Source organism: Oenanthe melanoleuca, unplaced genomic scaffold, assembly GCF_029582105.1.
Source record: "Oenanthe melanoleuca isolate GR-GAL-2019-014 unplaced genomic scaffold, OMel1.0 S001, whole genome shotgun sequence".
Taxonomy (NCBI): Eukaryota; Metazoa; Chordata; class Aves; order Passeriformes; family Muscicapidae; genus Oenanthe; species Oenanthe melanoleuca.
Genome location: NW_026612650.1, coordinates 6282565 through 6297389, shown reverse-complemented (window position 1 = coordinate 6297389; position 14825 = coordinate 6282565). Strand labels below are relative to the sequence as shown.

At 50.8% G+C, this 14825-nt stretch overlaps 1 protein-coding gene and 1 pseudogene across 2 annotated transcripts in view; one reads left to right on the top strand and one right to left on the bottom strand.

Annotated features, from left to right (window-relative positions):
• LOC130266132 (olfactory receptor 14A16-like) overlaps window positions 1-14825 on the bottom strand; it is a 540143-nt gene that overhangs the window by 29632 nt on the left and 495686 nt on the right. The window lies entirely within an intron of this gene.
• LOC130265996 (olfactory receptor 14I1-like) lies at window positions 2394-3312 on the top strand (annotated as a pseudogene).

The window sequence follows — 14825 nt, the reverse complement described above, 5'->3', positions numbered from 1 at the left end:
GGACTGTCCTCCTTGTCCAGGTGCCCAAGGCAAGAAGCACATGACCACTGTATAGGGACAAAGGAGCTTTGTGCTCAGGGGAGTGGAGAATGAGGAGAGCCCTTAGAGAGATGGAAGGGTGGTTTCAGGGATGGTGGATCCTTCCGACACAGTGGAAAACAGTGGGTGATAGAAAGAATTAATGCCAAGGGCAGCTGGAGTGATCCAAACTGGACACAAGAGAAAGGAATTTCTGTCCCAGGGTGGGGCTGTGGTGCAACACGTCCCCCAGAAGGAGTCTGGAGCAGCCCAAGGCTCTGTGTGGCCAGGCAGAGGAAGGGCCAGCGAGGTGGGGCAGCCGGGGGATGACGACAGCCGCAGGGACAGAGGCGCAGGGCATGGACACCGTAGGACAGCCTGGGCTGCAGAGGGCACAGGGATGGGCAGCAGCTGAAAGGCCCTGCCAGAGCCAACTGCTGCAGCACTTGGGCCATGGCTGCTGGCCCTGGGCCTGAGGCCAGCAGGGGACAAGTGAGCCTTGCTGTGCTGGGGCCTCATTGCCTCCTTGTCCCTGCTCAGCAGCCTGGCAGGGGCCGCCCCATGGTCCTGCCCTTGGCATTGCACATCCCCAGAGCCCAGTGGCCCGGGAAGAGCCCTGAGCAATGAGGGAGGGACAGGATCTGCCTTGCCAGGGTCTGGGGCTCAGCCTTGGCCCTTTGCATTCCTGAAACACATCTAGGTTTGCTGAGCACCAGAGACACCTTTCCCTTGTTTGTTATCATCTGTCATCAGTGCCTCCAGTGTTTGGCTCTAACTGGAACCTTGGGGCACTTTCTGAGTCCTTTCCCTCAGTGGGACCCATTAAGACTTCAAGAAACTTTGGCGTATTAATTTGATTTTGAGTTCTTTAAAAGTTTTTTTTAAAAACACTCTCTCAGGGATTGAATGTGATTTAAAAAAGAACAAACTCCTGAGCAGGTCATTAAAGTCGTTGTGTTGTGTCTCCTGGCACAGAGGGAGATAATGGCAAGCAGGAAAAGCTTCAAAAAGACATTTCTGCTGAGGAGCAGCTCCTCTCCCAGCCCAGCAGGGCTCAGGGCACTGCCTGCAGGCACTGAAGGGACAGGAGCCAGGCACAGACAGGCTAAAGGCAATCAGGACTGGGAAGACATTGAGTTGAAACTTCACTTGGGGAAACATCTTCACAGCCCTGGACATGGTGAGTCTGTGGGTGCAGGGCAATGTCCCCTGAGCTCCTGGAGGGATCTCCTGGAGCCAGCACAGCCCACAGCCTGGGGGATGTGTCAGGAGGACTCTCCCAGTTTCTCTGAGGCACAGGAGGAGGAGGAGGATGTGCTGCAGAGCGGGGCTGCCCTGGGCACCGTCAGAGGGACAGGGCAGGACGGCTCCTGCTGCCAGGGACGGCTGCAGGGACTGAAGCTGGGGCTGCAGCCAGGGCTGCCCAGGGCTGTCCTGCAGAGCAGCTCCTGCAGCCCTCAGGGTTCTTGGCCAGCCCAGGGCATGTGCCACCTGCCAGGGGCAGCTCTCAGCCTGCCTGGCAGCTCCCCATGCACTGTGGGGAGAAGTTGGAGGTGGAAGGAGCCACCCCCATCAGGGCAGATTCCTCCTGCTGTGCAGATGGTGCTGCATGGCCAGGGCTGATCTCAGCTTTCTCCTGAAGGGAAGGGAAAGGGGCTGTCAGGTGTGTCTGTGTCACTGAGACTCCTGCACTGTCCCACTGGGCATCAGCAGATCTGCCTCAGATCTCCCTCACAAAGTGCCTCCTCACCCTGCTCTGCCTACAGACAGCAGCAGCAGCACCGTGGGCAGTGCCTTGAGCTCGGAGGGGTGTGCAGGGCCCAAGGTATGAGCCCCCAAGGCTGGGCTGGGCTCTGGGAGCACTGCAGGGATAAGGCTTGGATACAGAGAAACAGTTCCCATTAGGCACAACTCCAGGCAGCAAGAGCCAGAAAAGCCTTGGAAACCCTCTCTCTGCCTATCTTCACCGAGAAAAAAAGAGGATAGGGAAAATAATTTCATAATTTCAGCCTTCAAAAAAGCTATTTTTTTTTTTCTCCAAGCATTTTTTAAGTGTGTTCACCCTGGATTAGAAGGAGGTGAAGTGAAAATTTGGCACCTTTGTGGGACCCGCAGATCTGACTGCACTGGGGGCACAGGAGGCCCTATTTTCCCTCTGGGCTCCACAGTGTTCAAGCTGAGGGCAGTGCTGAAGATGAGGCAGTAAATCAGCAGGAGCAGATACCCAAACTTAACAAAGTTTTGAAAAATTTCGCCACAGGAAGAGCATTATTTCTAGGAAAGTCCTAAGAAAAAAGCATAGGATTAAAGCAAAGAAGTTGGTCCAAACTTGTCAATGTCTTCTTTCGACAGTCCACAATGGCTATTTTGAAGAAATGTCCAACAGCAGCTCCATCAGCCACTTCCTCCTGCTGCCATTGGCAGACACGTGGCAGCTGCAGCTCCTGCACTTCTGCCTCTTCCTGGGCATCTCCCTGGCTGCCCTCCTGGGCAACGGCCTCATCATCAGCGCCGTAGCCTGTGGCCACCATGTTCTTCTTCCTGCTCAACCTGGCCCTCACTGACCTGGGCTGCATCTGCACCACTGTGCCCAAAGCCATGCACAATTCCCTGTGGGACACCAGGAACATCTCCTACTCAGAATGTGCTGCACAGCTGTTTTTCTTTCTGTTCTTCATTTCAGCAGAGTATTCCCTCCTGACCATCATGTGCTACGACCGCTACGTGTCCATCTGCAAACCCCTGCACTACGGGACCCTCCTGGGCAGCAGAGCTTGTGCCCACATGGCAGCAGCTGCCTGGGCCAGTGGCTTTCTCTATTCACTGCTGCACACAGCCAATACATTTTCCCTGCCCCTGTGCCAAGGCAATGTCCTGGGCCAGTTCTTCTGTGAAATACCACACATCCTCAAACTCTCCTGCTCACACTCAAACCTCAGGGAACTTTGGCTCATCGCTGTTGGTTCTTGTTTAGCATTTGGCTGTTTTGTGTTCATTATTTTCTCCTATGTGCAGATCTTCAGGGCTGTGCTGAGGATCCCCTCTGGGCAGGGACGGCACAAAGCCTTTTCCACCTGCCTCCCTCACCTGGCTGTGGTCTCCCTGTTTCTCAGCACTGGTATATTTTCCTACCTGAAGCCCTCCTCCATCTCCTCCCCATCCCTGGATATGGCTCTGTCTGTTCTGTACTCAGTGGTGCCTCCAGCCCTGAACCCCCTCATCTACAGCCTGAGGAACCAGGAGCTCAAGGCTGCAGTGTGGAGACTGATGATGGCATTGTTCAAGAAACAATAAACTGCTTGCTAGTTTCTGCATGTCACTTGCAATAAAAATCGTCTTTGATAATATTTGTTTGGTTTGGTGGTTGAATTGCTCTTTAATTTGTTTTGCTTTACTATTTCAATGTATTCCACAAAGAAATTACATTCTTTGCACCCTTTCTCTTTTTGTTTCTCCCCATTCTTCCGGTAGCCACAGACTGTGTCAAAGAGGGGCTGTGCCCTTGGTGGCTTCAAACAAACGGAAGGGTCTCTCTCCCAGCAAAGTTTCCTCCTTTTATGCCCCTTCTGTTCCCTTCTCTGGAGCTGCAGCAGCAGTGTCAGTGTGCAGAGCTGGGCCAGATCAGTGCTGGCACAGCAGCTGTGCCCAGCAGCAGCAGCAGCACTTGGTGTTGCCAGTGCTGCTCCCGTGCCACTGCCCCGCTGCCCTCCTGCCCCTCGTGTTGCTGCAGGGCCTGAGTGCTCTCGGGGCCTGGGCACAGCCCTGGGGGGTGGCAGTGCCGGGGCTGCAGCAGGGACAGGCCATGGGCACTGCTGGGGCAGCGCTGACGCCTCAGGCCAGGGCCTGGGGGCTCCAGGCTCTTTGGCCAGGCTCTCTCCACAACACTTGGCCAGGCCAGTGTTGAGCAGAGAAAACCCCTGTGAGCAGCCCCAGGCTGGCCGTGGGCAGGCTGGGGGCAAACAGCATGGCTGGTGCTCTGCAAGGGCCCTGCAAGGGGGAGACCCTGGCAAGGAGCAGCAGAGCAGGGGCTGATCCATCCCCACTGCGCTGGACAGCCCAGGGCAGCGTCCCAGAGCGTCCTCATGCACCTGCCAACAACATCCCCCCTCTGCAGCCCTGGCCTCTCCCCCAGCTCACACAGGTGCCGCATCCTTGCAGGCACAGACACGGCAGCACTGGCTCAGGAGGCCCTGTTTGCACTGCACAGAGCAGGCATCAGCACCCCCATGGTGCTGCTGTGGGGAGATGGAGCTGAGTGAGCACAAATGCCATCAGCCCCTGGGGCCAGCAAGGGCTGGGGATGGGAGGGAAACCACTCAGGTTTGTCGTGGCCTCTGCAGTCAGCCAGAAAGTTTGTTCCCATGAGCTGTGACTTTCCTGTCCCACTGCAGATGTTGTTGCTCAGAGCCAGGGCTGCCCTGCAGCCACTGCGAAAGGTCCTAGAGCATTTTCTCTGCTTTACCTTTGCTGTTCTTTCCTCTTCCTGGTAAAAATTTCTTCCTATTGCCTGTCCCTGTTCCCTCCCCCTCAACAACCCATCCTTGTTTGCCCCTTTCTTCTTCGGCCACGCTCTCCATTTCATTTCCTGAACTGGCACCATGGGAATGTCCCTTGGGGAGCAGGATCATCCTACAAGTGCTTCAGGAATTGTCTGCAGACTCCTGCAGTGCCTCGTGCTGCTCCCTTGCCAGAGGCACCACAGGCCAGGGGGGCACATCTGGGCTGGTGTGTCTGGGTGTGGGGCTCCCTGTTGTGGGCAGTGAGGAGGGGCTGGAGAGGCTCTGCAGGACTGACAGGATGGGCTTTGGGGCTGTGAGGAGAAGCTGAGGGACCTGGGCTGCTGGACCATCTGAAGAGGAGGCCCAGGGCTCATCCTGCAACTGCTCCAAGGGTGGTTTCAGAGAATCACAGAATCAGCCAGGCTGGAAAAGACCTTGGAGATCATCAAGTTCAACCTTTGCCCTGACACCATCTTGTCTCCCCTGAGCCTCCTCAAGGATAAATACCCCCACCTCTGCCACTCCTCACAAGATTTGTGTTCCAGACTCCTCACCAGCTTTCTTAACCTTCTCTGGACACACTCCAGCCCCTCCATGTCTTTCTTAAATTGTGGAGGCCCAGAACAGAATGAGGACTCAAGGTCCAGCCTCAGCCGTGCTGAACACAGGGGAAGAATCACTGCCCTGGTCCTGCTGGCCACACCATTCCTGATCCAGACCAGGTGCCACTGGTCTTCTTGACCACCTGGACACACTGCTGGCTCATGTCCAGCCTGCTGTCCATCAGTGTCCCCAGGTCACTTTCTGCCTGGCCACTGTCCAGCCACTCTCTCCCCAGCCTGGAGCACTGCAGGGGTTGTTGTGGCCAAAGTTCATGACCTGGAACTTGGTCTTGTTAAACCTCACCTTGTTGGACTTGGGCCCGGGATCCAGCCTGTCCAGGTCCCTCCAGCTGATCCACACTCACACCCAGCTTGGTGTCATCAGAGTCCATCAGTGTCATCAGGCCCTGGAGTTTCATAATGGTCTCCATGATTCCATGAGGCCTCACAAATCCATGAGGTGTCACAATGTCCCTCTGGTTCCTTGGGACCCCATGGTGTCACAAAGTCCCTTGTATCCTTGGGCACTGCAGTGCTACAGTGCATCCCTGGTTCCATGAGGTCTCACAGTGCAGCAATGCTCTCCTTGGTTCCACAGTGTCCTCATGGTCCACAATGATCTCTTGGTCCCAAGGGCCACCACGGTTTCAAACATGTTTCCTTCATTCTCATGAGTCCCTGAGGAGCAACACTGGCCCCTTGGTTCCATTTTCCCTCCAGTGTCACAGTGGCCCCATCATCACATGAGGTCCTGCTCTGTCACAATGCTCTGCATGGTCCCACAAGGCCCTGCAGTGTCACTGTGGCCTCTTGGCTCCATGAGGCCTCCGAGTGCCACCATGAATTCCTTGGTGCTGCAGTGTCACAATGGAGCCCTGGTTACACAAGATCCTGCAGTGTCACGAGGGACCCTTGGTTCCATGGGGCACCACAGTGTCACAATTGTTCCCTTAGTTCCAAGAGTCCTTGCAGTGGAACAATGGCTCCTTGATTCCATTGGGCCCAGGCTCTCACAAGGCTCTCCTTGGTTCTGCAGTGCCATAATGGCCCCTTGGTTCCACCAGGCCCTGCAGTGTCACAGTGGCCTCTGTGGCTCCACGAAGACCCAGAGTGTCACAATGGACTCCTTGCTCCCATGTAGCCCCACAGTGTCACAGTGGCCCCTTGGCTCTGTGGTGCCATGTCATACACAGTGTCACCATGGTCCTCTCAGTTCCACGAGGCCCTGCAGTGTCACAATGTCCCCTTGCTTCCCCAGGGCCCTCCAGTGTCACAATCATCACAGAATCACCCAGGCTGGAAAAGATCTTTGAGAACATCAAGTCCAACCTGTGACCCATCAATACCACCTTGTCACCCCGACCATGGCACTCAGTGCCACATCCAGTCCTACCTGAAACACTTCCAGTCATGCTGACTCACCCACCTCCCTGGGTAGCCTATTCCAATGCCAAATCTCCATTTTTGTGAAGAATATTTCCCAATGTCCAGCCAAAAAATCCCCTGGTGCAGCTTAAAGCTGTGTTACTGTTCCCTGAGAAAAAAGTCCAACCCTCTCCTGGCTGCACCCTCCTGTCAGGGAGTTGTAGAGAATGATGAGGTCTCTCCTGAGCCTCCTCTTCTCCAGGATAAACATCCTCAGCTCCCTCAGCTGCTCCTCAAAGGACTTGTGTTCCAGACCCCTCGCCAGCCTTGTTGCACTTCTCTGGACACGTTCCTGTCCCTCCATGTCCTTCCTAAATTGGGGGCCCAGAACTGGGCACAGCACTCGAAGTGCGGCCTCACCAGTGCTGAGCACAGGGGAAGAATCACTGCCCTGGTCCTGCTGGCCACACCATTCCTGATCCATAGGAGTCCCAGGACTTGGATGAGGGAAATAGAGGGAAGGGGATGGGGGAAAAGTGTTATTGATTTCCAGCTATGAAGGGTCTTGATTTTCATATCCATTCATACTGCATTAGAAGTTGCTGGTGGTCAATATTATTTGCTTATATATTTCTATAAACAGGAAAAGACAACAATAAAAATGTTCTCTCTGCTTTGTTTCCAATAAAGTATATTCACTTGGAATACACTTCTGAAATCTATCTTATTAACCACAGAAGAATTGAAAACTTAAATTATTCTCAGAGGTGTTTCTTGTTTGGATGTTTTGAAGAAAAGTTTATGAGTCTTTGCCACTGAATTCCTGAACTGAAGAGCTCAAGAAAGAAGAGGCCTCTGGAACAGTAAAATTCATCAGCAATCTCCAAGTCCCTGAGGATCCATCCTCATCAGGGCAGGAATGAACAGAAATGGGCACAGCTTTGTGGCTGCCCCAGCTCTGGGATGGGCCCTGGGCCTGGAGCAGGAGCAGCTCTGCAGGGCCCCAAGGCCGGGGCTGTTGTGCTGGCCTGGGCAGATGGGATGGCAGCAGGGGCTGCAGAGCTCTCAGGAGCTCAGGGAGAGGGGAGCAGGGCACACAGGGAGCCTCCTTTTGCCTTGGCCAAGCACCTACCCAATGACCACCCCAAAAGTACACACTCACTGACTCCCCCCACTTACCAGAACCACTGACCAGACCACTGACCATACCCAATGAACACACCCATTGCCAAAACACCAATGCCTGTACCCCAATTGACCACACCCCACTGAATTTTCCCACTCACCACTCCCACTGACGACACCCTATGAGCACTCTGCACTGCTCACACCCACTGACCACACCCACCAGACCTGCTGAGTGCACCCACTGACCACACCCCAATGACCCCTAAACTGACTGTACACCCATTGACCACTCCCAATGACTGCACCCACTGACCACACCCCATTGACCATCTCAGTGACCACACCCATCGTCCACACATGCTGCTCACACCCACTGACCAAACCCCTGACCACCCAACTGACCACAGGCACTGACCACACACAGTGACCATAACCTGACTGACCACACGCCACTGACAACACCCCTGACCCCACCAAATTACCACCCCCTCCCTGACCACAGCCACTGACCACATTCACTGACCCCCCCAATGACCACCCCCCACTAACTGCACCCATTGACCACACCGACTGACCAAACACCACTGACCACCCCCAGTACCCGCATCAACTGGCCATTCCCCCTCTGACCACAGCAACATTGACCACAAACACTGACCAGCCACACTGACCCCACCCACTCAGCACAGCTAGTGACCACATTCACTGACCACACCCACTGACTGCACCCACTGACCACAACCAGTGACCACAACCTGTGACCACACCCCACTGACCACACCCATTGTGAAGACACAAGTGCCCACACTCCATTCACATCAACCTCTGACCACCCAACTGACCACACTGCTGCTGACCACCCCCACTGATCACCTCCTACTGACCACACCTACTGACCACACCTACCAACCACATCCTACTGACCACACCCACTGACACACCCACTGACCATGCCACTGACCACCCCATATGGCCACACCCACTGACCGCTGAACTGACCATTCCCCCCACTGACCTCACCCACTGCCCATACACCCATGCCCACGCTCCAATGCCCCCACTCACTCACGGTACCATCTTAACAAACACAATGACCACACCCACTGACCACTCCACCACTAACTACAACCACTCATTACCCTAATGTCCTCTGACCACACCATGCTGACCGCCACCATTGACTGCACCCAATGACCCCAGCCACTGACTCCCCCCATGACCACACCAATTGACCACCCAAATGACCACACCCACTTACCACCTCCCCACTGACCTCCCAACTGGCCACCTCCACTGACCACAGCTACTGATCGCATCCCACTGCCCACATCCGCTGACCACAATCACTTACCACTCCCACAGACCACACCGCACTGTCCACACCCATTGACTGATACCAATGCCCACACCCCTCTGACCACACCCAGTAACAACACAACTGACCACACTACCACTGACCATAACTACTTACCACAAACCACTGACCACCCAAACTTACCAAACCCACAGACCACCCCAAATGACCACACCCACTGACCACACCTATTACCTTAATTGGAGTTGTGGTTGGAGACAGAGATGACACAGCAATCCATATAACAAAAGCTTTCTGTATTGTTCGGGACCCTTCTTAAATTGAGGCTTTGAATGTTCCAGATATACACATGTGATTGTTTGGGGTCTTAACACACCCATTTCCCTGGCCAATGATGCATCTGCACTTGGGGTTCAATGAATTGGCTGCGATCCTTTGTATGTGCTCAAATCCATCCAATCATCGCTCAGCCAGGGACAAGGTTACATCTAGGCTGGTGTGGTAGTTTGTAAAGATTCCCTAAAATTTTTCTCTGCCAGGACCTGGGCAGCTGCTTTTGGATCGGACAAGGACCAATCGGTGTCTGATTTTTAATACTGACACACTGGTGCACCAGTGAGAAAGTTTATTCGTCTTTGTGAAACACACATGTAAAGACGAAAAACCCCAGGAAAGTTCTCTTTCTGTTCTTGCCTCAGTACAGGTAACACCGACCTGGGCCCCTCTGTGCAGCCCGCAGGCCTGGCCGGGCTCAGGTCACGGCTGGGCTCTGACTCTGGGCCCCGTTTTTGGCCGGGGTCCTGATAGAAATGGGGAGGGGAGGCCCACACGGCTGCTAAGATCTTAGATTCCCCAGCCTGGCACAGCCAGGGAGCCCGTAGCTCAGCAGCTCAGCAGAACATGGAGCTGACATTCAAACCCTGCCCTGCTGCCGGTCCGTGGGGCCTCCACCCTCGGGAGAGCGGCTCCGGGCAGCCGGGCCGTCCTGGGCAGCATGGCCTGGGGCAGAGACAGCTGGGCCCGCTCCAGCAAGGGGCCACCCTTTGTCTGCTGGGCAGGGGGAGGGAAACCCATCAGCCCACAGCTGGAATTGAATGTAGCAACTCCCAGAAAACAACCCTGGAGCCAGAACAACCACCACTGTTTTTTTGGCTGGGCCCTTACGATCCTGGCCCAGCCTCAGCGCGGTCTGAAATGCTCCACCAAAACTGCTCCAGCCGCTGCCCAGGCAAGGTAGTAACTCTTTCATTGCCCAGAATGAGACTCGCAGAAACTTTGTTCTCTCTCCTGAGTGAAAGAAAAGGACCAAGATGAAGATTTGCACACAAACAGCATAAAAACACTGAGGTTAAACAAAGGGAAGAGTCAGGTCCCAGATGAGGGAAGGAAGAGAGTTGTGGACTGAAATTTCTCCTTTTTAAGCTATGAAGAAGAGACTCTTGTTTCCCTATAACACATAAAAATATTACAGAGCAAATGTAACTGTTTTAACTGTAAATATGAACAAAGACATTGGTGTTAGATTAAGTAGATGTTGAAATAGCTGTGATTCCTTAAGTTTGAATACTAAGAAGATGAAGACTGTGCTGCTCCTAGAGGAAGAAGAGAAAGAAAAAAAACTATTTTTTCAAAAATAAAGCAAGCTTTTTTTTAAACCATTACATCCCTTTAAGTGTGCCCTGTAGTTGATATGGTCCTCAATAATAGTTCTAGGAAAACTGTAAGTTAAAGAAAGGATTTTTACATAGTGATCAAAATTCCATTCTCCCAGACACCTAATCAGTGTAACATGAAGGCCACGAGAAAACTGTTTATTGTGGAGAAATATCCACAGACTGAAGAGGGAAGTCTCCTCTCCCAGTGAATTGGTAAAAGACTATTTTAGAGATGGTAAACTGACTGAATTGTTTTCTAAACTTTTTCAGTGTGAAAGAAAGGAAGTGTGTAGGGGGAGAAAGAGGAGTCTAAAGTTTCATTCTGAGGTTTTTTTCTTTTCCTTATAGTTTCCAGTAATAAAATTTCTCTTTGTACCATTTAACGTTCAGACTGTTTTGCCTTCCTTAGAATTCTATCTCAAAACAAGAAAATTTCAAATTAGCGAAACAAAACCACTACACCCTGGACCACCAAACCTGTTGGGGATTGTTGGGGGTTGAGTGTTTTTTCTATTATTGTGTCAATTTAAATTAATTTTTCCCATTATCATGCCAATGGAGATGGCCAGGTTACACCCAGGATCTTTCATGAGTCTAGACAAAAGGTGTAGGAGGGAGCTGGGCTTCAGGAGGGGCACTCGGGCTTCCAGAGGGGACTCGTGTTTCTGGGAGCTCGGAGGAGGATCCCCCAGTCTGGAGCCACGCGGCCGAATGCAGGAGAGCCAGACCCTCTACGATCACCTGCCCTGCATCTGCCCCGCTGCAGCCTCCAGTCTCTGCGGACACAGCTGAGCACCAGAACCCAAACGGTGAGCGAGGAGCTGCCCGCTCCAGCCGTTCCCACCCGAGACCAGCGCTGCCACAGCCGCCCCCTCCCACCTCCGCTCCCGCCGAAAGAGAGTGTGCCCAGAGCTAAAGAAAGGACTGCAACCGAGTTATCTGTTCTGTTTTGTTAGTAATTTTAACAACTGTCGTTGTTTCTGCTTGTACAGTTAGATATATTAGTAAAAGAGCTATTCCTACCCCCTTATCTCTGCCTCAGAGTCCTTGATTCAAACAATTATAATACTTGGGGGGAGTGGAATTAAAGTCTCCATTTCAAAGGAAAACTTCTGCCTTCATCGGCAGACACCTGTCCTTCAAACCAGGACAGGGATCATGGACTAAAATTGAAATTCACTCATAAACCAGTGTCTTTTTCATTGATTATATTTTTCATTGATTATTACACTGCCTTCGATGTTATCACCCATGTAACACTAATAGGAACCACAGCTAATTATACAGGACTCAGGGATTGCTGCCTTTGCAAAGAGGTGCAACAATGGAACCTTTCCTTAACAGAGATACCATCAAGAAATTGGTCAGATTTGAACCCCTGTAGCTTACACAAAACTAGTGCTCAATGCAGATGAAGCACGAAAGGCAAGGAAAATACCTTTCAGCCAATTTATACAAAAGGATATGTTTATTTCATTACTGGGTGAGCACGTGGGATGTCTCCCAAAGGCGTGCGCACCCTCGGCAATTTTTGGTCCTTGATTTATTCACAAAAATCACGCATATTCAAAAACGCTTATACAGATTTATTACCTGTCACTGCCCTTTCCCCGCTTAGTATTAAAACCAGCTGCAAACTCATTGTGGCTGCACAGTATCCCCTTGGTTTTGGGGCTGTGGTCTTTTATTTGAGTCGGGGGGTAGTAAGAGATGAAATAAGGATCGTCTACCTCGCTCTAAACTCTTTACCTCTGTCCCGTTACCGTGACTACCTGACCTGTTAATCCCTTCATTCTGGTCTTTATTGCCTTCAGGGTCAAAATTTATGATTGATGGGTTTCTTCTGGCTAACTAAGCATTTTCTAATGTATATCAGTTTCACTTAAATGTTTCCATATGTATATTTTGCTGGTTCTGCGTATTATATGACCAGACTTTATCAACTTCTAATCTCTGCTAGGATATATATGTTTAAGGGTTACATTCCTAATCTGTGTCTCCTAAATTTTCAAGATATCTATCCCATAACTCATTCTATAAAATTGCAGTTCTCAAAACTATAACAGAATAGTACAAATACTGTGGCTCACAGACAGGCAGGATCTTCCTTGGGAAAGCCCCTTTTCCAATTACCACCTATCAGTGAGTCAGTCACATACATAGGACTGACCAACTCTGGAGCAAATCTCGGCAACTTTTCTGGTAGCCCAGCTGGGTGGGTCAATGTCATTCAGCCAATGTGGGCAAACTGTCTTTTTGATAGACATAGCAGAAATGAGTCCGTGAGAATTAACACCAGCTGCCACCTTCCAGATGTATCTTGGTGGCTTTGTGGAAATGGAATAGCATTGAAATAGTTACCAGGTAACTGCACTGGCTAATGTACCAAGGGACACCTTCGCCGTCAGTTACAGGTTACAAACCAAACTAATGAAATGACAGGTAATATTCAAGGACTATGGAAGAACAGACTCAATAAGACAACACCCAACAACCCACCGGTGTGATACAGCACCACGTTTCACAGTTTTGTTAGGGTGTTGCTCCCAAATTTAGGAATTGCACAACTGCAAAAGGCCATTTCAAGCATCTCAGCCAAAATAGAACTGACTGCTAATTCAACAGTAAATGCCTGAAGGAGACTACAAACTGAAATAAACTCACTAAAAGAAGTAGTCTTTCAAAACCGCATGGTGTTATATAAGGTAACAGCCAAACGGGAGGATTTTGTATTCTAATTAATACCAATTCTTGCAGTTCTATAGATCTGTCACAGCAAATAGCATAGGATATCCACACCATTTGGCAACGTGCAAAAGTATTCCCTGAAGTGACCAAAGATATTACATCTTGGAGTAAACATATGTGGGAAACTCAAACATCTTGGCTACCTAATCTGAACTGGCTAACACAACTTTTTGTAGGAATTTTAGGAACTGGAATATCAATTCTAGGAACCTGCATGGAGAGCCAGTGTCTTGTATGGTATTGTAAGCAAACTACCACCACGTATCACAAATGGAAGCAAAACAAAATGAGATACAGATTGAAACAGGTTTTGAGGACCATTTCTTTTGAGACCAAAACAAGACTATAGTTACAAAAGAAATTGCGAGGGATATAAGAAAGGGCTGGCTTGATGCCTGGACAACGAGATAATTGAGCTACACAAAACGCGGTAGCTGTGCAGGAAGAAGAAGTTATGTTGTAACAGGGGATGTGAATGAAGCACTTTTTAAAAATCAGCAAATTTAGCAGAACAAGCTACCTGCAAAAGCTAACGACTGGCTATTTGAGCAGACAATACTACAGAGCATGCCCAGGAAACAGGGGTGGAAAGTTCAGCCCGAGGAAGACTCATGAGCCTTCATCCAAAACGACCAGCAGGAGGCTGATGACCACCTCCTGCAGAAACCACACCACATGTGCTACAATGGCTCACATAATCACGTCATTAAAAAATATATTGCAATATGAAGGTTAGGAAAGAATAATGTGTGCATTAAGTAAAAAATGTATACAAGCTAGTACTGTGCAGGGAATGGACCGGTGAGTTTGTGGTGGAGCAATGCTCCTCACTCCGGCCTCAAATAAACAAATACCTGCCCCATAGGCCTTACACTATGGAGTACTGATTTCTTGTTTAATTTTCAGGCATCAGAATGCAGTGGATTTCAGCATCATCCTGCCCAGGAAAGACTTTGGTCCAAGCCTGCATCCCTATTTCAGATTGTACAGGACTTTTTCCCACTCTACCTTGAACTGTGCAGCAGTGCAGAAGTTCAGCTATTACAGCCCTGCATGGGAGAGACTTTAATTCATCTAGGAAGTGTTTCCAAAAGCCTTGTGTACAATCCTTGCTTGATTTCCTGGGAATGTTGCAATTCATTTGGCTTTTCCTGCATGTGTTTGCTGATGTTTGCATTTGGAAATAGACAAGAGATTGTTTGAAGCTTTATATATTGCTGTGGTTGAACTTCCCTGTTTGTGGCTCTCCACTGCCATGCTCAGCAGGCACCCAGTTGTATTTGGACATGAGCTACCACTGCGAGACATGCAGAAACTGGAGCACTGAACATCAGAGATTGGGCTAATGTTTTTATTGGAACACAAGGAAACATGACAGTGTGTGGGAACTGAGGGCACAGAAAGCTCTCAGGGTTTTGTGCATACAGGCTCAGTGATAGAGAGTGATACAGTGCTTGACCTAAGGCCTTGGAGAGAGCTTGGAGAATTAGGACAG